Source organism: Chamaea fasciata, unplaced genomic scaffold (genome assembly GCF_029207755.1).
Source record: "Chamaea fasciata isolate MVZ Bird 193981 ecotype frontalis unplaced genomic scaffold, bChaFas1.0.hap1 SCAF_3, whole genome shotgun sequence".
Classification (NCBI taxonomy): domain Eukaryota; kingdom Metazoa; phylum Chordata; class Aves; order Passeriformes; family Sylviidae; genus Chamaea; species Chamaea fasciata.
The window spans coordinates 39392095-39414476 of NW_027094088.1; the positions used below are offsets into that span (position 1 = coordinate 39392095).

Below are 22382 nucleotides of genomic sequence, written 5' to 3' on the forward strand. Positions count from 1 at the left end.
GGGAGGGTCCGTTTATATTAACGGTCTGTCACTTAGACAATAAGCAGGAGAAGAAGCCAGTAACCCTGAAATAAAGCATCTGTTCAAGCTACTGTAAGATTAACGACCCACTTTGAAGGCTAAAGAAAACCTCCCAAGATAAGAAAAAAAAGAAAAAAAAAAAAAGAAAAAAAAAAAAGAAAAAAAAAAAAAGTCTGGAAAACTCCAAAGCCAGATTTTCAAACAGTGACTGACTCCCAGACTAATGTGCAGGTAGAACCATTAAAGCAGAGAACATGACTACTTGCAACTCCTACTGAAGAAAGAAGCCCGCTCACAAGAATCTGGATAGCCCACCTCCTGCAGTGAAACATGTGAAATTTTCATGAGAAGACAACAGAAAACATCCAAATGCTATAATAGCTTATGAAAGAAAAACATGGGGGGTTATTACACACTGTATTCAAAAGGAAGTATTTATTTCAATAATTGTTGCTTAGAGTGTCATGCCAGATTCAAGTCAATCACCTTAAACAACACATCAAGAATATTCACAGTAGGCCCCTGACCAGCTCACGCAAGGTTGAGAACAATAAATGAGTGTTCACCCCAAACTTCTCTTCCCAGGCAACACCATTTGTTGCTCTAGATCAGTTAAGCAGAGCCCAATTGCTCTGGCCAATGCAGTATTTCTACAATTTTCCCTATGTAAGGATGTGGCTTAATTTCATGTATTATTTTCTCTACCATGTCAGTAAGGATGAGGTCAAAAGCAGAAATAAAATTCTATTCCTCTCTATGCCAAAATTCAAATTATTACACTTAATAATTTAGGTTTGGAAAAGTAAGCTAAATATCAATATAATAGCTAAAACTATCAAATTTGTAACACTTGTGGAAGAAGTTATCATCTTAAAGAAGTAAAATAAATAAATAAATAATCTACAGGTTCCAGGAGCTAAAAGTATTTCTTCTGGCAGATGGCAAAGGTGTGGCCTGTAGTTAGTCAATACCCATCCAGTAGTCAAGTTCAGGAATTCTGGGGTTAGAATAAAAAGCAGGGACAAAAGCAGTTTTTCCATAGAGAAGTTTCAGATCTGACAAGTCTAGAACATTTTTTAACTTATTATTCTAAATATCTGTATCTATATCTCACTCTTGTAACCATTTCCCCCATACTTTGAGCACAACTTTGAACTCGCACTATCATCTGCTCCACCTGCATAATTGGTTTTTTTTCAGACTTGGTGTTTTTCATCTTCTGCTACCTGACAAACTCCTAAGTGATTTCAAAATACAAAAGCCCAAATGAAACAAACCAGTATAAGAAATGGCAAAATTCAGTCAACAGAATGATATGGAGTTGACACCAAAACTCATCTCTCTTTCCTTCTTCCCTTCCTAACTGATTCCTTACCAAGACCCAGATCTGACAAGGTGTCGATGCAAGAAAGCAACGTAGATTTAGAAAAAGGAGGAGGAAGGAGTTTTTACCAAGTTGAAAAAGCAGAAGAAAGCAAAATGAACAAAGAAGGGTACAAGTACAATTACATGTCAGCAGGGCAAAGAGACATTTGGGGCTATTCAGCATCACCCTGATGTCTTTGTACTCTTCAGTGATTAACAGACTGCAAGAGAGAATATCTGCTTTTTCCAAGTTCACTGAGCTGATGAAATAGCTGAAGACATTCATAACTTCTGACCTCAGCTGAAGGGTTGGTCATAATAATGTAAGAGCCATCATATCTGCTCATAATTTAAATAAAAATACATGGAGTCTTCTGAGACATAACTCGACAGTTAAGGAACAAAAAACTACTTACAAAAATAACACAACAAACCACAAAAACACCAACAACAGAAACCACCAAGAAAACCCCATAAAGCTAACCTGACATTAATAATGTGTAGGCATATCATTAAAAGTATTAAAAACAAGACTTTTGAAGTTTTACAAATGCCATGCTTCATCTCTAGACATATTCCATCTCTAGTAACCCCTCTACCACACCTGTCCAGTTAAACAGCACTTACTTAATGTCTCTGATTTTCTAACCAAATGAGAAAGTTTAAGAGAACTAAAAGTCACTGAAAATCAGAGCTGTGCCAGCAGTTTCCAGTGATGACCTGACATGATTTTTCCTCCAGCTGATATCCAAGTAGTTGAGGAATTTGTGTAGTCCAGCCCAGGTCATTCATTTCAAAATTAGCTTTCTGTACCCTGTAATATTCCAGATACATCTGGAGGATGGAAGAAAATGGTTAAGGAAAATCATTAGCTTTTATGTTATTGTAGCACTTATTCACATTTTGTAAAATAAGCATGAAAAACTGGAGAGGACGAAAGCCCACACAGTGTTCCATAAGAGAATTTGGAGGATCATTTTAGACATAAAAACTAAAAAAGTAATAATACAAATTGGAAAACAGAAATATGGTGAAGGAAGCTGTAAAACAAAGTCACAGCTGATTGGATTTTTTCCTGGATTTCTACTCTCAATAAATCTGCATAAAAATCATTCTTTTTTCTTTATTGCAAGGAAGAAATTTCAATTTGTGTTTCAAGAGTGATGCTGAAAACTCCTCCACATTTTATTTAGCATCACAACCAGGACCAAAGAGCTCCACTGGTCAAACAGAACTCTATAGTAAACTTGTACTACTATAGCCTTACTGGTGTCCTCCTCAGTAACACCCAAGCCCGTTATCTTTCCCAAATTCTTTTGCATGGAATGTACAAAAATATTTTTTTGGTGATTTTTTTAAAAATAAAATTAACCAACACTACCACCCCCCCAAAAAACAAAAGAAAACTACCCAAGATAACAAAATCAAACCTCAGCAGTAAACCATTCTTCCTGATGACTAAGTGGGTTTTGTTTCCCTTAGATTGTATTTAGTGGGCAGCAGAAAATAAACAAAAACCCAACCACCTTAAAACAATACTCTCTGATGGTAAACAAAAGGTGTCTCTAAATACGACCAGAAAGGTGTTTTAATGAGTGAATGACTTTCCCTTTTTGGAGAGTAGTAAAAAATTTGTCACGGCACTAAGAACTTTCTGTTACTCTTAAAAAATTTTAGTTTCAAACAGAAAGATTGATCAAACAAGAATTTATGTACGTCTAATGTAATTACTTTCAAAAATAATGACGTTTGGTTTTAGTAAAAGGGGACAGGATATTAAACTCAGTGAAGAGTCACCTTCAAATGGTAACATAGTGCAAAGAACCATCTTACCATACCAGAAAGAGACATGAGCTATTTCACATTTTAATTTGTAAAAACCAATTGGTGTCATTCAAGCCAAGTCATGACAAGCTTGCAAAGACCTGAAGTACCGGTAGGTGCCTGGAAACACAGGTCATTGCTTTGGAACTCACAAAATGCCACGTGAGACACCACGTGGTTTGCCATGGCTATGAAAACAGCACAAGGCAAGACATTTTTCCTTGACTTTTTGGTGTGCAGGTATCCATGCAAAATACTCCAGCCAAATCCTATTTGAGTTTGTTTGACTTTTGGGTACTTTTCTGTCCACCCTGCCATTTGAACAGCGGTAGCGTCACAGAGCACAGATGCAGCTGAACTTCCACAGAGATGGGTATTTCTGAGGAAAAGGGAAATTGTATGAGAAAACTGAATAAAGATAACAGCAAGCCTAGACCTACTCTCTTTGCAGACCTACCAGAAAACACACTCTGCCCCATTCGCTGCTTCCCTTCTGTTGATCTCATGTTTGCCTTCACACAACTTGATAGTACTTCTGTGAGTTAAAAAAAGCACTTTAGACAAAACTGGCATGCTTAAGTATTAAGAGAAGAGATGAGTAAATAGAGGGAGGTAAAGAAAGAAGAATACAATTACTTGAAACACACAATAAAATAAAATAAAATAAAATAAAATAAAATAAAATAAAATAAAATAAAATAAAATAAAATAAAATAAAATAAAATAAAATAAAATAAAACCATAAAGTGAGCAATTTTAAAAATATAGCCATGTACGTGTGTGCCAGATTTATTAGATGGCAGCCTTTCTGCAGCAGGGACCACGCAAGACAAGGTGCTCATTCAGTGCTCAAGTACAAGTTTGCCATCAGCTGAGGCTGCCTTTGGACATGACCTCATTGTAAAAACATTACCCTCAATCACAGTGGTCCTTGAAAACTGCCTCCTGGCTAGTTGATTGTTATTACAGATTTCACAGTAGCTATTAAGGTATATTTGCATCTGTGTCTTTAAAATCATGAGTGAGAGAGAAAGATACCTGGGGAGTTGCGGGGGGAGAAATAAAAAAGCATGTCTGAACAGATGATCTTTACAGTCCCCTCCTCCTGCTGCTAGAAGCTTCCCACTCAGCTTCTGCTCCTATTTGTTCATCTTTCTCTGGCAAGAACTACTCTTAACTGTGTTAATTTTCTTTTTTTGTGGGTTAATGTTGGGTAACGTGCTTGCAATTGCCCACAACTAATAGATTTCCAGTGATTGACTTTACTGCACTCCTGGCAGTCAGTAGGGCATATTTCTTAAACCAGGGTCATTTTAAGGGATTCCAGAAAGTACCTTCAGACATTTCATGGCTTCATTTAAGCAACTACTTTCTTGGTTCCATGCAGGATTTTGAGCAGGAGGACAGAATCTTCAAAGGGAGGTCACCATCCTCTAGAATATTAAGTTAGAACCATTTCAACAGTTTGAACAAAGCACGAAGCATGACCTTTTTTTTCATTTATTTATTTAAGGCTAAACTTGGCAGATATGAGAATATCCAACTGTAGTTAGACAGCCATGATCTCAGCCTCTGGCTGTGCAAAGACATCTTAAATCTGTAGGTTCTGTGCAGATCCAGGGGATTTTTGCCAAAAAGTTTCCTGAATAAAATTAAATATTCCTTCATGTTAAGCTTTACAATTTTCTCTTCTTCCCATCCTAGCCTGTTATAATCCTGAATTAAAAATATATAATGCTTTAGGATTAGCACTGCTTATACTGCAGTTTCCCAGCCAAAAATGACTGCTATAATTCTTCAATGATTTAAAAAAGGTTAAGTGTCCCATATCTTCTGCCTTTAAAAACCAGTGAGGCACAGCCTTTTCCTAATTACTGTCCAGTTACCTGGGAGTGAGAAGGGAAAAAGACATAGTTCTGCCAAGGAAAATCTTGGGAACACCCAATGCCTGGGTTGCAGTCGCAGAATGAATGGTGTCCATCAAAAGCATTCTGTGAGACTGTGGCAGTGGCATACTAGAAGAAGCCACTCACATCATTAGCTTCTGAGGCATAGATAAAGGATTATCTAGATGCTTTGTCCCTTCAAAACCCCCCAAAAGTGCTGTATACAGCATTTACAAGCATACATACATATATATATATATACATCAGTCTCTTCCCAGTGTTAATCTATCCCTTCCTTCAATTTAGCAGCTTCACATCTTCATGAAAATCTTTTCCAAAGCTACAAATGGAGCATTAGCAGAGGTGTACATGTAGGTTTCTTTGCAAGTACTAGCTACCAACAGCCAGGACTGTGGCTTTGTATTTCACAGAGCAAAGAGAAAATGATGATGAGCTTTTCAACTCTCTGCAAACTAACTGCAGTGAGTTTCTTTGCCCCAGACGTGGCAAAGGAAGGTGTGTGGCTACGTCACAGTTAACTTCCTGACTTGTTTTGAATCTGCAGGCCTGTGCACTGACATTGTCAGTGTGCCAGCGATAGGCCCTTCACCTGGTCAGGTTCTTGTGTCCCTGTGCACCTTCAACTCCTTGCCTAAACCTCAGCAGGTGGTTCTTGCATATGGCACTGAAATCCCAAGTACTTTCAAGTGCCAAGGTAAGCATACACAGTTTGAAACTAACAGGCTCTGTGAGTCAAAGGACAAGTAATACAATAATAGCCAACATTCAAATTGGCCCTTTTGCAGAGAAGTAGCTGGATATTAAGAATGAACCTTTTTCAGGTACCATGACCAGAACCTAATGCAAACCACATGATCTGCCGCAAAACCCTATGGGGACCACAGCACCATCTCCTAGAATCAGAAGTTTCGTTGCAAGAAAATGCTGCAGTTCTTCAAGTACTCTGAAGAGAATAAAGCAAAAAAATCCACCAATATCTCCAAAACAGTGTAGGAAAGGGGCTGGAGTTGACAAATGCAAAAAATTGGCCTGCACATTTCTCATGTTTCCAAGAAACGCATGAGGTTCTTAAGGAATCAAGGAAGATCAACGAAGAAGAGAGAATTCTCTGCTGCTCAATCCACACAACTAAGGACACACTTCATGCTCTGCAGGCACATTAAGCTGTCAGTTATCACTTCCCAGACAAGCCACAATCCAACTCTGGGAACCTGGTTTTGGTTTGCCCTTGAAAGAGACTACAAGTACCCATGCAGTCTTACAAAGATGGCACAAAAAAAATGAAAAGCAGCAGAAAGACCTCTGATTCAATCGTTTCTATACAGCCTCTAGGTGTGAATGCTCCTAGTCCCAACTTATGGCAAGGTCATACAAAGCTGAAGCCCATCTATAAGTCATTAGTTTTTCCCTCCAAAGACAGTTGGAGAGCTTGCAAGGACTAAACTCTGTTTGTTAAAACAAAGACCTACCATCTGAACTTACTGATTTGCAATCTTTCATTCCAAAACATAACATTAGAAAGCGATTAATAACAAACCGAGTGGATCTGCAAAGCCTGAATAATAATTATCACATAAGCCTCTCTTGGCTGTATCTATACTAAATGAAATATAACAGAAAAAAATGCAGGTGAATAAACACTAAAGGTGAGAAATAAATCAGACTTGGCATGGGCAAAGCCTAGAAAGCCAACCCAATTGCATACAGAACAGTCAGATTTGTTACTCTAACCTAACAGCTACATAAGGCTAGAACAAAGGCATAATCATGGCTATGAAAAAAGAGCTATTTGTGAAGATAGTGTTTTTTCTGATATTCAGCCTCTGCTCATGCAGAGTTTGCCTCCCTCAGGTGCCTTGACATCTTCACTCTATCATTTTTCAACCTTCATCTCTAAACTTAAGTAGGCCTTCCCTTGAAGGCTTCATGTCTCTTAGTGCTGAGGATTGCATCCTCCTTCATTTTTTGTAACTATTACTTCATAGTGCTATCATGTACGACTCCTCCGCCTCTGATCCTATTATATTGGTTTTAACTTTCCAGTAATTTATCTGGGCCCGACACAAACTGAAAAAACAATGCAAGAATCAATCCATTACCAGCTGCCTCTCAGCTCTAATGCTCAAGTAAAACAGAGTTTGGATGGCTTTAATACAGCTTGACACCTGAAATACAGCCGCTCATTCCACATGTGATCAGACATACTAGGAATGGACTTAGGAGCACAAGCTCAATTGCCCAATGTGTGGGCACACCTTAAATGTCAATATTATTAGCCATCAGTGTGACTGAAGTGATAAACACACAAACCAGCTGTATTCTAGCCCATCACACCCAGACATCATCTCTCTTCTCCTCCTCCAGCATAAAGCCACAACTGCTGCTCATTGAGTTGCCAAGATTTCTACATGATCATTAGTAACATAAAAACAGGATTATGCTCAAACAGTACAGAAACTTTAGGGCCACAGGGTGAAAACACTTCATGACTTCATTAATGAACAAGTGCTTCATTAGAGATTAGAGTCTCTATTCCTGTGTATTAACACAATGCCTTTAAAAAATAAATAAATTTGTGTTTTCATGTCACTTGCCTTTTGCATCTCTCCTCCCTTCTTCCCTCATAGAAGGACTGGACTCAGATATGTTCAGAAACCATCCATTGATGATACCAATCCAACTCATCCTCCTGCCAACATAGAGTGATCAGGTGAATGTGGACACTATAACAGGGGACCAGGACTCTCCCTCACACATTTCATGGTAAGGGTAGATGCACATTCCTTCGGTGACCAGGAACAGCGAAGCAGCTTCATTTATTTGCAGAAGGAGAAAAATGGCTACAAAAAACCAAACAGAAACATTGCAATGCATTCCTAATAAATCCAGGAGATTCACACATATTTTCATTCCACCAGAAGTTAAAGGAAACCTGCAAAGCTTTTACATTTTTTGTTTCACTTCCTTTATAATACTCTCACCTTTATGCTGCCCTCCCCATTTAGCTTTTTCTTCAAGTGTGAGGGGGCATCCCAAATCAAGGGTCCTCTATCAGCCAGGGTTCTCCATTTCCCAGGCAGCACCCGACCAGTCAGGGGAGCACCTGAGACCAGCTGAGGACCAGGCTCTCCAAAGACTAGTCCTAGTCCTCCCTGGAAGGCCACTCAGGCTCATTGTGCAGCCAGCAAGATGTCTTCATTGAAGGTCATTTTCAGAGCTGCTCTTTCTCCATTGCCTCTATAGGCAGATAGAGAGCAACCACCAGGTATGGACTCAGCCAACTGCACAACTTTATTCCATTTAGCAGCAGTTGCTACATTGAGTTAACACTTCCTAGTACACTGGAGTATCACTATCTGCAGGCTGGGGCCTGCCAGGATGGATATCTTTCCCTCACACCAATGGAAATGAGGCTACAGCGCTGTCATCATGAGAACCACTCTGCAACTCTTTGTCTCTAAACTTAAGTAGGCCTTCCCTTAAAGGCTGCACGTCTTTAAAGCTTCAAGATAGGTTTGTCCTTGAAATGCTGGTTATTTAACCAATAACCACCATTTTTAATAGCCACTCAGGAGACTTCTTCACAGCTTTTTTGCTGAAATGATGATTCCTGTCTCACTGGGTGTTTTTATAGCATTACCATTCATGCTACATGACCAGCATAGCTGAAATATCTAACTGCCCACAAATAATTAAAAAGTCATCTCCACTTTTTAAATGTTTGGATAAATTTATTTATAGGGCAAGTTGGCAATTCTCCCAAAGTCATACCTTCCAACCAAAGCAACTATGTCAGGTACTTAAAATATCAGCCCTTTCCCTATGGCTCTGCCTCTCACGTCAGCTGGGATAGCTTTTTTCCCCTAGAATGCAGATAGTGACCTCAAGACTTGCTAGCAGCAGCTAAAGACCAAGCTGTACTAGGCAGTACTACTGTGCAGAAAAGGCCCCTCCTACATGGAAACACCAACTCAGCATAACGCTCAAGCATTGGCCTTTGTATTTTACTTCAAACAAGGCTCATAAACTTATACCGAGGCACACAGCAGCACACCTCTATAAAACAAGTGGGAAAAGAAACACTCCTCAACAGTCTTTATGACACACTGGATGGGAAGGCATGTCAGCAGCAACGCCTGAAGAAGGTATTTTTTCCAGAGAGCACTTAAAACACTGTTCCAACAACAGCATATATACCTGCCCCTGATCCCTCTTCCCAAACATTTTGAATTCTGCTCAGCTTTACGTTTTTCCACCATTTTCAGTTTGCAGCTCCACATAAATTGAAGTAAGTTGATAAAACCCATCTTTTTCAGCATATTAAATCTGATCCTCTGAAAAAGTTAGACCCCATAGATTGTTCACAGCAACTGGAAGGCAGATCCTCCACTGTCTCAGAAGAAAGAGATTTAAAAAAAATTAAATACAGGAAATTATGGGTGACCATTGAGCTAATCAGCTTTGGAAAGCATGAGTTTTGGGTTTTTTTCCATTGACAAAACCCTTAATAAGCTGTTGATGCCATTCTGTTATCGTTTTGGTGGTTTTTTGTTTTTTTTTCTGGTGACACAAACTTCTTCCTGTGAATGGAGTCAAAAGGATCACTTCTTTCTGTGTTATTACAGTATTGGCACAAAACCCAAGCTGTACAATAATACCCTTTCCCATGCCTTCACAAACACATAAGCCTCTGTCACTAAACACCTTAACTCTGATTAGCCAGATCTTCCAGAGTATGATCCAGAGAGGGCGTGTTTGTTTCAGGGATCAGAAGCTAGGTGGAAAGAAAAGAATGGTCAGGACACAGAGAATGGAGAAAAGTGACTATGTGAGAGACTGAAGCCACATATCACATACACAAGTAAGGAACTGCCAAAGGAAGAACTGCTTTGCTCTTTTACCTGCATCAGAGAAAAATGAATCAACTACAGAGTTCTAAGGAATCACAACATTCACTTGCTTAATAAAACAATAAATGAAATAAATACTCTAGCTAATTATATTGAGAAGACAGTGTTTGGAAAACTGTAATTCAGAAGTTGGGTGCAATTCTGATTTTCATTACATCAATGTAAGCCTTCAATAACAGGACAGAACTTGGTTTCCTGTGCCTGATGATCCCAAATTACCATTTAATAATAATCAGAACTTAATACAAAATTTCAAGACAAATGTGAATGCTGAGCAGTCACACAAATCATCAAATGTTAGTCAGTGAGAATAGTTTAATATAAACTGCTCCCCCTAGTAATTACTAGGGAAGTATCCCTTGCGTAGAAGTGACCCTCAAGAGGGCTTTGATTAATAATAACTAAGACCATCAAAATCTTGAAAACATTTCCTTATGCACATGATTAACTTCTATGTAAATGGTCAGTATCATTGAAATAAAATAAATGAATAAAAAAAAAAGTAATCACATCTTAAAAGTTACTCGTGGGCAGATAGGAGTTCAACTTTGTCTCTGGAAGAGTTTTGCAACAATTCTCTCTTTAGAGACCAGTTTTGTAAAGCACAGAAAACTCTCAACTATAACTCATATTTATGATAATGGAGACCATTTGAACAACTGGACCACAGGGGAAGTGGAAGAAATGCATTTATTTATTGTCATACAAAACGCAAATTGAGAAAGAGCAGTCCAATGAGAATTTACAGATTACTCCTTCCTTGAATCCATCATGTCCAAAAATCTCTGCAAGAAAACTTCCAAAATACTGTATTGCACTCTATCCAGAAACTGCTAGAAAATTGTGAGCAGCATTACTGTATAATTTAGGCACGAGATTATATTGCATTTGGCCCTGAGAACTGTCCATATTTTATTTGTTTGTTTTTAAACCAAAACCCTCCATTTTCACATCTACACTAGCTTTCAACACATTCATAGAAAAAAAAGTAATTCACAGAAAGAGGACCCTTCTTCAGGTTTTTTGTGCTACAATTTTGAGCAAAAGGGAAGGAAAGTCCTCTACTTCAAACTCTGCTGAAAAGTATCTTTGTCATTTGACTTGCACAGAAGCCTGAAAGATCTGGTCAAAAGTCAGGAGTCATCTGCTGAAATACAGCTGTCTACATCCATGCTAGATGTTTGGACTACTTTTATATTCAATTGGCAGAAACAGCACTTCTCAGATCTGATTCTGCTGACTAAATGTAGACTTCCACTTCAGGAAGAGATGAATTGATCCCTAGAAATGCTCTGCTTCCTGACTATAAAGGGAGTGCAGAGAGCTGAGTTTCAACAGACAAATCCCATCTTCTCCATGCTGGGTATCACACTGAACAACCATATCTGGTTTCTCCTCTAGGACCTTATCAGCTTTGCTGGAATTTCTGCCACTTAAATTGGTACAAATAAACCCGTGTAGTTACCCTAAGCTTCATGTACAATCAAGGTAAAGAGAGGGGCACATCCGAGGAGCAATTCAGCTCAAGTAAGAACCTGAATTCTCCCCAAAAGATGCCACTGTGTCTTCAGAGATTATGGGAATGAGCCTTATGAGCCTACCCCTTAAGAAGGTGAAGCAGTGAAGTGCCTTGAATTAGACAGACAGGTTCAGGCTGTTGCTGCCGACAAGGTGGGAGATACAGAGCAGCCTCATCCCTCATCTCCTCTCCACACCAGTGAGGCCGAAACATATGGCATCAGACCCCACAATAAAAGAAAAGGCTGCAGTAGGGGTTACAGAGTCCTTCATAAAATACTTCAAAGGAGAATAAAAACAAAGCCACACCAAGGAAGTTTGAAAAATCTGTATTGTGGCCTACATAGTGTCTATCCACCCACAGCTTCACCAAGTGAAGATAAACAAGAGCTGAATGAAACTCCGCAAGCACACACTTCAGTTGGCCAAATATCCAGCACAGTCTGGAGCAGCTAAGAATTAGTCCGCACTTACTTAACATTTAAAAACAGAAGTGCAGACCCTCAAAAGGGTCTGAGACTCCTCTGTTAGCAACATCTGCTCTCAGCTGACCAGGTAACAGAAGAATAAGATGGCAGACCTGGATCCAAGCTCTCACTCATTCACACTGCTGTCACTAAAAGAAGTCACCTCGTTAGCTGAGGACAGCCCGGCTTCCGCATTCAGCTTCGGCAGGAATACAGGATTTGGCAGCCTCCAGAAATCTGAGCTCTCTGTTTTTCTTCCTTTGGCTTACTAATGCCCATTTCGCCTTCCCTGCCTCCCTGCTCCCAATGCACACACATTTTAATTCTAAACCCCAGGCGTTACATGGTTTCTCCATACTTCCAGGCAAACACTAAACACCTGCCCTCCAAACTCAGCAAGTATGCCTTCTCCACAGAGGTAGTAAACCTGCTGTAAGAGGACAGTGTTTCATAGTAAGATGCTTACGCTTAATTAAAAAAAAAAATCTTCCCATCTCATGCCTTAAGAAAGCCTCACACCCACCATCTTACACAAAAATACATTCCCTTCAAGACTGTGATACATTACACACTCTTAATGGTTTCTACAGTTACATAGGCACAGACAATGTAATTAACAAGCAACATTCCTTCTTGTAAAAGAGGAGGAAGAAAATAGGATAGAAGTCCACAAAAATATATTTAAGCTCAGAAATAAAACTACATTTTTTACCTTATTTCATTGTTTACTATGTGAGAAAAGACAAGAACCTGGATTATCTAGGTACAAAACACAAATTTTCAATCTGTGTGATTTACAAAATACATTGTGTCCCCTTATGAGGAAAATGATACCTTATTTACTCCCTTTAGATACATATCAATACTTTATCAAGTATTTTTTCACTTTCCATTTCATTTCTTTTGTGCATAATGAAATCAAGAAAAAGAACAATCCTGTGTTAAAGTTATATGATGCTTTCTGTTTCTTGTTACATAACCAGAAGTGCTACAGAAAATATTATTGTGGAGTTTAAAAAAAAAGGCACTTTAAAAAAAATCTAACCAGGCAAGCATCACTGCATCACAGTAACATATAAGGTGCTTCTACACCCACTACTGGCATACATTTAAATTAAAATTACATGTAATCTATACCAAACTTTCTGAATGCTGAATCTCTGCTGAATGCCCTTTCTGCATTTAACCTCCTCTACTGCTGACAAAGAGGTACGATTTTCCAGGTTAGCAACAGCAAAATTCCACATCGCAAAAATCCGGAATGCTGTCATGCATATAAAGTCATTGACAGGGTCTGAAAATATCCCTCCCATGTCAAGATTAGTCTTAAGCAGAGAAACGGCAAGACAATATGAACACGTTATTTTCTTGTGGGAGAGCCAAGCAAGTAAAAACCAACAGCCACATAAACCCTAAACCATATCTTTTGAGAGAAATGGTGAATTTCCGTGCTCCTTTCTAATGAAACCAGAAGAACACACCAACCACTGTGCTGGAAATATTTCCTTGCAGAAGCAGACACATCCATGGTGGTAAGGGAATTTCACGGTGTGGGTGATTTGTGACATTAGGATCTTTCACATCATTTACAAAAAGGGCCACAGACTCCATGTTGGAAAACACACTCATGCCATTCCTCTCTGCTCGATGTACACCTGCCCAGGGAAAAACACCATGTTTCTGAACTGGAGCATGCACAGAGACATACTCACACCACCACCCGAACCCACCACACCCCCACCATCTCCCACCAGAGCCACTCGCAACAGCCTGAAACACTGCTCTGAATCCAACCGGTATTTTCCTCTTTTCCCTGCATTACAGCCACAAGCCCAAATCCCTGTAGCTCAGCTTGGTTCTTCTGGGCCCACTTTGTTAAAATAAACACAAAGCAAGCGAACCCACTGGGCTGGCTGAACAACAAGAAATCCGGCAGCAGGACTCCCTCGCACTTGTGTGCACAACTGATTTTACACCACGCGGCTGCTACGTTCATATTATTTTGTCAAAAAGTACGGAACAGCTTTCACCACAAATACTTGGAGCTTGAAAATTACAGCAAAACCAACTTCAGCTGGGTGCAAAGTGCGCTGCAAGAGCGGCGTTTGAAGCCCCAACGTGACGCAACTGAGATCATGCCAGGGATAGGGGCTTGCTGGAGGAAACGGGACCCACGCAAAGCCACAACGTATATATTAGGTGCCTATAGCTCATTCTCTGCCCCGGCTAGGAGCGCACAGCAAACAGATTTACACAGGCTACAAATCAATGAGGCACTGTGGCTGTGCCCATGCCAGTGACAAACTGCAGTGGGGAAGAGAGCCTGGACTGCTTGGCAGACCTGCCATTCCCCTCGGCCACCCTCCCGCACCCCCTTCCCTCAGCCCTTCCCCCCTCACAAGTTCAGTGTGGCTGCGGTGGGAGCAGCCCCGCAGTCCTGCGCCCGGCGATGGGAGCAGCCCGGCCTAAGCACCCAAGTCACCCCAGTGTGGGTGGGCTGCAGGAGGCCGGCCAGGCCGGCACGTCCCTGCGGTGGGCTGCCAGCCGCCCGGCCACCTGCAGGCCTCCGCCGCCCTACCTTGCTCCTCGCCGGCCCCAAAGCAGGCTCTGGGGTCCTCGGGGGGGAGCGGGGCTCCGCCGCCCTCCAGGGCTTTGCGTTTCTTCGACATCTGGTCGGTGTTTGGGAGTTGAGTTTCTCCTCTCTCTCTCTCCGGGGAGATGAGTGTATGAAGAGAGAGAGGGAGAGTGTGAGGGAGAGAGACACAGGGAGGGAGAGAGAGAGATTGAAAGAAATCGCTGCTTAAAGAGAGGGGAAGAGACTTTGGAGTGGCTGGAGAGCAAGTAGGAGGCAGGGACTAAGTGGAGAAATCCTACAAATCACAATCCCATCAATTCAGACCCACGTCTAGAGGGGCTGCTGAGGTCTCCCCCTTCCTTGCTCATTCATCTGAATGTGTGAGTGAAAATTAAAGATAGAGGTAATAGTCCTCTGCTGCTTTTCCAAATGTTAGCAGGTGGTGCTTTTTTTCCTTTCGGGGGGGGGGGGGGGGTTGGAGAGGGGGGAGGAAGGAGGCAGCTGATTAATATTATTTTCCTCTACTGGGATTCCTTGTGGTAAAAAAAAAAAAAGGGGGGGTGGGGGAGGTAAAAGCTGAATGGATTGGGGGTGGGGGGGGGAAGGTGGAAGGGGGTCGGTGGCGTGTGGTGAGCGGGAGGGAACGAGAGGATTAAAAAGAAAACCAGGAGCAGAGAAGGAGGGATGAGAAGAGCCTGCAGGTGCAGGGAGGCAAAATTCCCTGCAGGGGTCATGTGCTCGGGGAGCCGGAGATCCTCGGCTCCCCGGAGGCTGCCGGCGGGCAGGGGCGGCTCGGCGGGGGCTGCGGCCACCCCGCCCGGCACCTGCGGGAGCGGGGCAGCGGGACGCCGCAGCCGCCTGGCAGCAGGCACCGCTAACTCGCACCTTGCAAACTCCGCCGCGGAGTCAGTACCCCCGCAGTCGGTCTTTCTCGCTCCCTCTGTAACCCTTTCGGCTCTGGGAACGAGATGTGCCCCTCCCCTGGGGAGTCCCCGTCCCCCGCCGCCCCCGACCTGCCCCTTTACAGGCGGATTTCAAAGCTTGCTGGAGGGTATTTGTAAGCTTGGGGGGGGGGCGAGAACACAACTTACCCTCCAAACTATGCACAAGCTCGTCTCTGCTTTCCCCTTCAGATCAACTTTAAAGAGCAGATTCTCAGTCAGTCCGGGAGGCAAACAGGCAGGGGAGGAGAGGGGAAATTGCTTAGGAATAGCTGCCGCCAAGTGGGTGAAGTTCAGGGCACAATCCCGGCTCTTCCACGCTCCAGTAGCCCAGCATCTTCCCGGGGTCTGGAGAACAAGGTGTTCAACAAGTCTTCCTTGTTACCCGAAATTGATTGATGATGGCTTTCCCGCCGGGCTGTATTTAACAAAACGATGCAGAGAGCTACTCTGACGAGCAGGAAATTTTAGAGGAGCTTGCAACATAGCTGCGGCTTTAATTTATCTGTTTCTCTCTATATACATACGTATTTACACTCATACACATGCACACCTGTGTATGTGTGTATGCCTATATAAATAAAAATATATAACTATCAATACAACGTTGGGTCCACAGGATCTTAGAAAAGGTTGCCTGTCGGCTGCGTGGAAGTTAAAGAGTTTTTCTTAAGCAAAAGGGGCTGATGCTTGGACACATCTCACGTCCAACAGGAGGCAATGACGTCTGTAGCTTCATTGCTATAACAGCACCAAGGCTGCAATTGCCATTCACTGAAATGATAAGGGGCGCTCAGACGTAAGCAGTCTGGACCTCTAGCAAGAGACTGAAGCGAAGATGATTTTTTCTCTCCCAAAACAAATAATAATGCTAAAAAACACCTAAGGAAAGAGACGGGGAAACAAGGAAAGGAATCTAGGTCTTGCAGTCACACGCTTCTGCAACATGATCCCCTAGCACCAAAAAAACATTTTTTTTTTGCAGCTGACTAGACTTTGGGAAATTTCAATATATTATGATTATTCGGGCGGGGAGAGGGGAGGAATTTTTTTTTCCCTTTAATTATTTCTGTCTCTCTTCAAACAGGCATTGATGAAAGCCGGGTAAAAGTGCCCTCCCCGCATCTTTCCAAATATATTTCGGCTGGGGTACATGCTGAAGTGTTTATGGTGTATGGCAAGATCTTCTTAATGTAGCAATTCCTTGCCGGTGTAAGGAATTTTTTTCCCCTTTACTTAGCACTGGAAGGCACTTAGAAAGACATGAGAATTAAAAAAGCCGATACGAAGCCGGAGGCTCCTCCTCGCGCGGATCACACTCCGGCAGCGCCGCGGCTCCGACCGCGTATGCGGAGCGCTGCCGAGCCGGGGCGGGGACGGCGGGCGGGCGGGCGGCGCTGCCGGGTGCGGGGGCGGCCGCACCTCGGGGCTGCCAATCCCCGCGGAGGCGGGGGCGCCTCCTCTGCCGCCAGCCGCCGCCCGGGGAATGACAGCGCGGGTGCTGCAGGAGCTCCCCGGAGGCAGCGGGCACCGGCATCGCGCCCGGCCCCGCCACGGGGGAGGCAGCGCCGCGCCCGCCTGCGCTGGCCCACGCGTGTCCGTGCTGCGCCGCAGCCGGGCGGGAACAGCACCGGGCAGACCCTTCCCCTCCCCGCGCCTTGCACCCGACGGAGAAGGGGCCGGGGGTGACACGGGCGGCGGGGAAGGTCCTGGGGGATCGCGGTGCAGCCGGGTGCCTTCGTTCCCCTACTGAACTGTACGGGGGCTGCAGCGCCGGGTGGTGAGGCGGTCATCCCCACCCAGCTGGTGAGGCCGGCGTCGCTTTGTGAGTTGGCCCCTGAGCGCTGCTGTCTGCTCTCTGCATCCCCAGCCCCACGCTTGGTGTTCAGATTTTTCCTTGTGCGTCCTGTCAAGCCCAGGGGCAGGGCTTGTTTGGCCTCCAGATAATTCCAAGCAGTATGTGGCTACTTGCCCAAACCATTGAGGCATTCTTTGCTGGAACAATTGTAGATACCAGTGATGTAAGTGGTATCGCTGCAAGCCCAAATCAGGTTCGCAAGCTGCTGAACAGCACCCACAAGGTAGCGAGTTCTTTCTCCTTTCAAAGATTATTTTGGTGAGAAGCAAAAGGCAAAAAACAGGAGTGCCAAGAAGGGGGAGGAGGCATAAAGACTCTTGCTAGCATGGAAGTTAAATTTGCTATCTGTGGTGGCCCTTGAGATATCTGCTATGATACTCTCCCACACAAAGCTGTGGTAAGATTTGCTGCATAGTAAAGGAGGAGATTTTCAAATCACTAGAGCAGGAGATGCTTTCTTACACAGTCTAGTTTAGCAAGGTGTTTATTTTTGTGAATGATTTGTGGAGTTTTTGGTGACCTAGTAGCACATCCCTTCAGCAAGATACTCTAAAACAATTTAGAGACCAGAGACCAGAATTGTATGTATTTCTCAAGCTTTAGGGGGAATACTATGCTATCTTCTATTTAATTTCATCTCAAGTACGCATTGCTAAATGGATTTTTTTCCACCCATTCAACACACAGAATTCACAGTATATTTAACACAAAATAAAAACATTGTATTTTTCTGCATCTGTGTTTTAAGAAGTTCCCATCAAGACCTGCCTTTACACAGGAGTTTCCACTAAATCATCTGCCCTGATGACAGATCATGTTTTCATTACAGTATCATGGAAATCAGGGATGAAAATACAGAATAGATCATCTCCTGGGGGGAGGATATGGGGTGAACAAGTTAAATCCACAAACAATAATCTCTGAGGTTGTATCCAGCCAAACTAAGTCAAACTAATCCCTTTGAGATTTTATTCCATCCTCTCTATTAGATGTTGCCAAAGGAAATCTTTCCCTTCATTCACTTCTACCACTTTTTTTAAAAAAATTATTTGCATTACATATGAGAACCTTCTCAAGGAATTGCCTTTTCCATAGTTAAAAAACTTTGACATAGAGAATCATTACAGTTGGAGAAGATCTCCAAGGTCATCAAGTCCAGCCTTTGACCAAATACCACCATGGTACCCCCACTCACTAAAACCATGTCACAAAGTGCCGTATGTACAACAGGAAAGAAGGAGGAAGAAATAAAGGGAAGGCAGTACCAGTTTCCATGTTCTGTACCAAGGCTGGCTTTGTATACTCACAGTCTAGAAGAGATTGTGCACTTCAAATCATTTTAGGATAGTCTTTGAGAGAAATAAAATGAGGAGAAAGTAGCATGTTGCTGGTTGGCCGGCTAAGGCCCAGAGTAGAAAAGCAAAGATTTCTGGGGTGGGGATAGTACCACTTTGAAATTATTTAGCAGTGTTTGGGGTTTCTTGGTGTATCACCATTACTTGCCTTTTTTTTTTTTTTTTTGTAGTATAGAAGAATTCTAGTAGTTTCTAGTAGTTCTAGTAATTCCCACCTCCAGAGGAATGCTGCTTTCCTTCCCTTCCTGGCACTGTGATTAGCTATCACACAGGTAGGCCTCAAGCAGAAATGCTTAATAATGTATATGAGAGCTCTGCTCTTATTTTTTTTTTTTTTATTTCCTGAGAAACAACTAATTTCTGTGCTATTAGTCAATAATTTCTATGCTATCTACTTTCAGTGACTGCAGTAACTGCATTTGGATAAAATTACATGAACTGTTTCTTGTGGGGGCTTTACATCACCAAACTGAAGTAAGTGGCATTCAGTATATAAGGGCCCAAGTCTTTTCACTAGAAGAGAAGAAGGTCCTGATCTAAAACCTTTGAAGGCAAATGGGAATCTTTACATCACATTTGGTCATCCCTCCCTTTGAGTTTTCAGAATTCAGCCATGGGACCTGGAGTTAGGTCACACAGATGTACACAGAGATAGACTAGAAGTGTTTTCAGGTTTATTGATTTAGACTTGGGTGTTTGCCTCATGAGTCAATAATTGAAATCGTCAGGCAAAAGGCCTCAATAACCATAGCTGAATTTGCAAACACTCTACTTTTTGCTTTATTTTTTAAAGCATTCCTAGCTTGCCCTGTCAGTCATGTTCACAAAGGACCATTCATGGTGGTTTTCAGTGACTTGTCAATCAGAACACAGCATGTTTTAAAGATACACAAAATTAAAACTTTGGAGGACACAGAAATAGTAATTGGTCAAGGCAAACACACCTCTGTGCAATACACACTGTACAGACTCAGCAAATAATCAAACCCAATGGTCATAAAGAACAAGGGAGATCTCATATTGCAAGTTTGCTTTTTCTTACTTTCCTCACATGGCTGACTCAGTTCAGAACTGTTTGGCCCAGCAATACTTAACAAGTACATAACAACGAGCACAATGAGATAATCAGTTCTCTTTCATGGAGTCATACTATCACTTTTCCCAAGCAGTTTGGAATTTTTTCTTTGTAGGTATTTATGAGGTGACTTACAACACAGCATTTCAGATATTGAAGACATCTGTATCACTAAAGCCTATTTCTTGCAAAAGTCCTCTCCCCACTCAAAGCTAGTTTTTGGTATGTATCCCTGAACTGTGAATACACTCTTGCACTTCTTGACAGAATCCTTAGCATTTGTAGGGCGTTTGGGTTTGTCTTCAAAGTGATTTGCTAGCATGAGCTAATGTACCCTTACAACACCCAGAACAGTTGGTGTATTTTATTATCCTGATTTTCTAAGTTGGGAAACAGCAGCAGAGAGGTGAAAAGTCTGTTCTATCGTCTTTATTCACATTTGATTAGTGCCTTAATCCCTGGATAGTTCCAATGCTTTCAGCGGGAATTCTTGCATAGTAAGATACTATTTGATAGGACTGAAAATCACATTGTCTTTCACTAAGTGATTTGAGCAAGGCCATGGAGTGGGTTTTAGTGCAGATTTAGAACCCAAATCTCTTTCTCAAACAAATGCTCTTTTGTTTCATCCACTTTCCCAATTTAAAAACAAAACCCAGAACTTAGCACCATATCCGTCATTTTTCCACCGCCCAAGCTAATTTGCAGTAATAATAATGATCAAGTAGCCCCACTGTACTGACATTACATACAATACAAGTTGACACATAACACAAAGAAAACTCACAGGACTGACGCAGTTCCCAGTTTCTTATGCTATGAAAATGACCACCTTTTTGATCTCCTAATTTAACAATTCAAAGGAGGGGGGTGAAAGGCACATCTTATCTGAAGAAGTTTCATATGAAATTCAGCACAGGAGGAAGGTAGTACTAAAGCAGTTTCAAGATACAATGCCACGTCTCTGTATGGTTTGTTTTTTTTTTAATGCTGTTCTTTCCGCATGAAATGTGTACTCTAATTTCACAACATTCCTCTTTGTATTTCCACAGACAGATAAAGATAGGTACATTAATTTAGAGAGGTCTTGCTAAATTTCCTCTGTTAAGTTAGATGGAACTGGCTGTTTTCACCTTCCAGAATCAAGTTATTTTGTCCACTTTCCCTTCCAACTCCTGCAAAGACTTCACATTTGTTCCACATATGTGACCACTGAGTCATGACCTGTGTCTCCTCATAAACATTACCTATCATTTTGTAGTAGCCTTTTTTTAATTTTAAAAGTATGGTGACTTCTTTGAGCTGTCACCAGTTTTTAGAGCTGTGGATTTGTTGATTAGATTTTCATACATCTCTTTGTTGAGAAGAATGGAAGTGTTCAGGGCAGCAGCTATTCAAGACAAGAAGAGGAAAGTTTTTAAGAGGAAAGGTCCTATTGGCAACAACTCTTGATTTTTCAGCACTTTTCCTCCCCTTCCCTACCTCTTCTCCATTTCTTTCTCCTCCCCCTTCTCCTCTGTTTCTGTAGCAGGAATTCCACAGATCCCTCACTTCTGGGAGGTGATAGCAAACGTCCCCTGCCCAGCAGAGGAAGCATGCACCTGCCTTGTCAGTGTCTATGACTTCAACGTGATGACACTAATTATGTTTCACTTTGTAAAAGACACACTGGGTCATTCCACTTAAATGTTTCTAGCTTCCCTCCACTCTAGCCCAGCATCAGAAGGTCGGTTCTGAGAGTTTCTGTGATGCTGGAGGTACGTGGAAAAGGGCTGGAATAGGAGAAAGGTATCTGCAAAGTTCTCTTGATCTCAAACACTGCCACACTAAGCTTTGGCCCTGCCATTTTCCATCATGCTCTCTTTACACAGATCCAGGACCTGTCTGTCTTTCTTCGTTTATTTTATTTACTTCTATGGCCCTCTTGTAGCCTTCTTTACAGATCAAAATCTCTATGGCAAGACACAGAGGCCCATGCCAGGACCCTGGGGGCTGCTGGCAGAGTCTGTGATAGGAAAGGAGCTGCCAGCTCAGGGCCTTGTTACCTTCTCCTGGCAGCACAGCATCAGGCTGAGAGGCAGACCAAGGAAGCATCCCTGGGCATAAAGAACAGCCCAGACCTGCTGGGCTGCACTGAGAATTACCAGGGGGTACCAAGGTGGTTTACCTGCTCTGCCTCCCCACTTCCTCTGGCCTGCATATTTTGCAACACAGAGCCTGTCTTGATATCGCTTGTACTCAGACATTTCAAGCAGTGAGGCCTCACATTCATCAGGGTAAAAACCCATGTTTGATTACATATAAATTCTGTAGGAATAAGCAGAAGCAACTGAGAATCAGATTATCCTTGGTTTTTAGTTAAAAAAAAAAAACCAAACCATACTTCAAGACTGTGGGGGATGACAATATTTTAGTCAAAATAACTAGTTCCAGTATTGGAAAAATCACACCATTTCCTCTTACTGTTCACTCAGCTTTCATCTGCTTTCAAGCTACATCATCTCAACTATCCCAGTGGTTCACAAGAGTTATACTTTTAAACCCCCACCAGTGTCCAAGCTACAGG

General features: G+C 42.2%; 2 long non-coding RNA genes across 3 annotated transcripts in view; both read right to left on the bottom strand.

Annotated features, from left to right (window-relative positions):
* Positions 1-438: 438 nt before the first annotated feature.
* Positions 439-22382, bottom strand: part of LOC136286747 (uncharacterized) — a 57417-nt gene continuing 35473 nt past the window's right edge. Inside the window, exons 2-7 of one of the 2 annotated variants that reach the window (XR_010719988.1) lie at positions 15679-15946; positions 7712-7806; positions 4545-4643; positions 3668-3745; positions 3509-3589; positions 439-2220 (exon numbers count right to left, since the gene is read on the bottom strand). This is a non-coding gene — a long non-coding RNA (uncharacterized lncRNA). The remainder of the gene's footprint in view (positions 2221-3508; positions 3590-3667; positions 3746-4544; positions 4644-7711; positions 7807-15678; positions 15947-22382) is intronic. The other variant, XR_010719989.1, reaches the window with a different exon arrangement.
* Positions 12668-14713, bottom strand: LOC136286748 (uncharacterized). Its single transcript, XR_010719990.1, has 2 exons — positions 14591-14713; positions 12668-13667 (listed from the first exon to the last, which is right to left on the bottom strand). It is a non-coding gene; the product is annotated as an uncharacterized lncRNA (long non-coding RNA).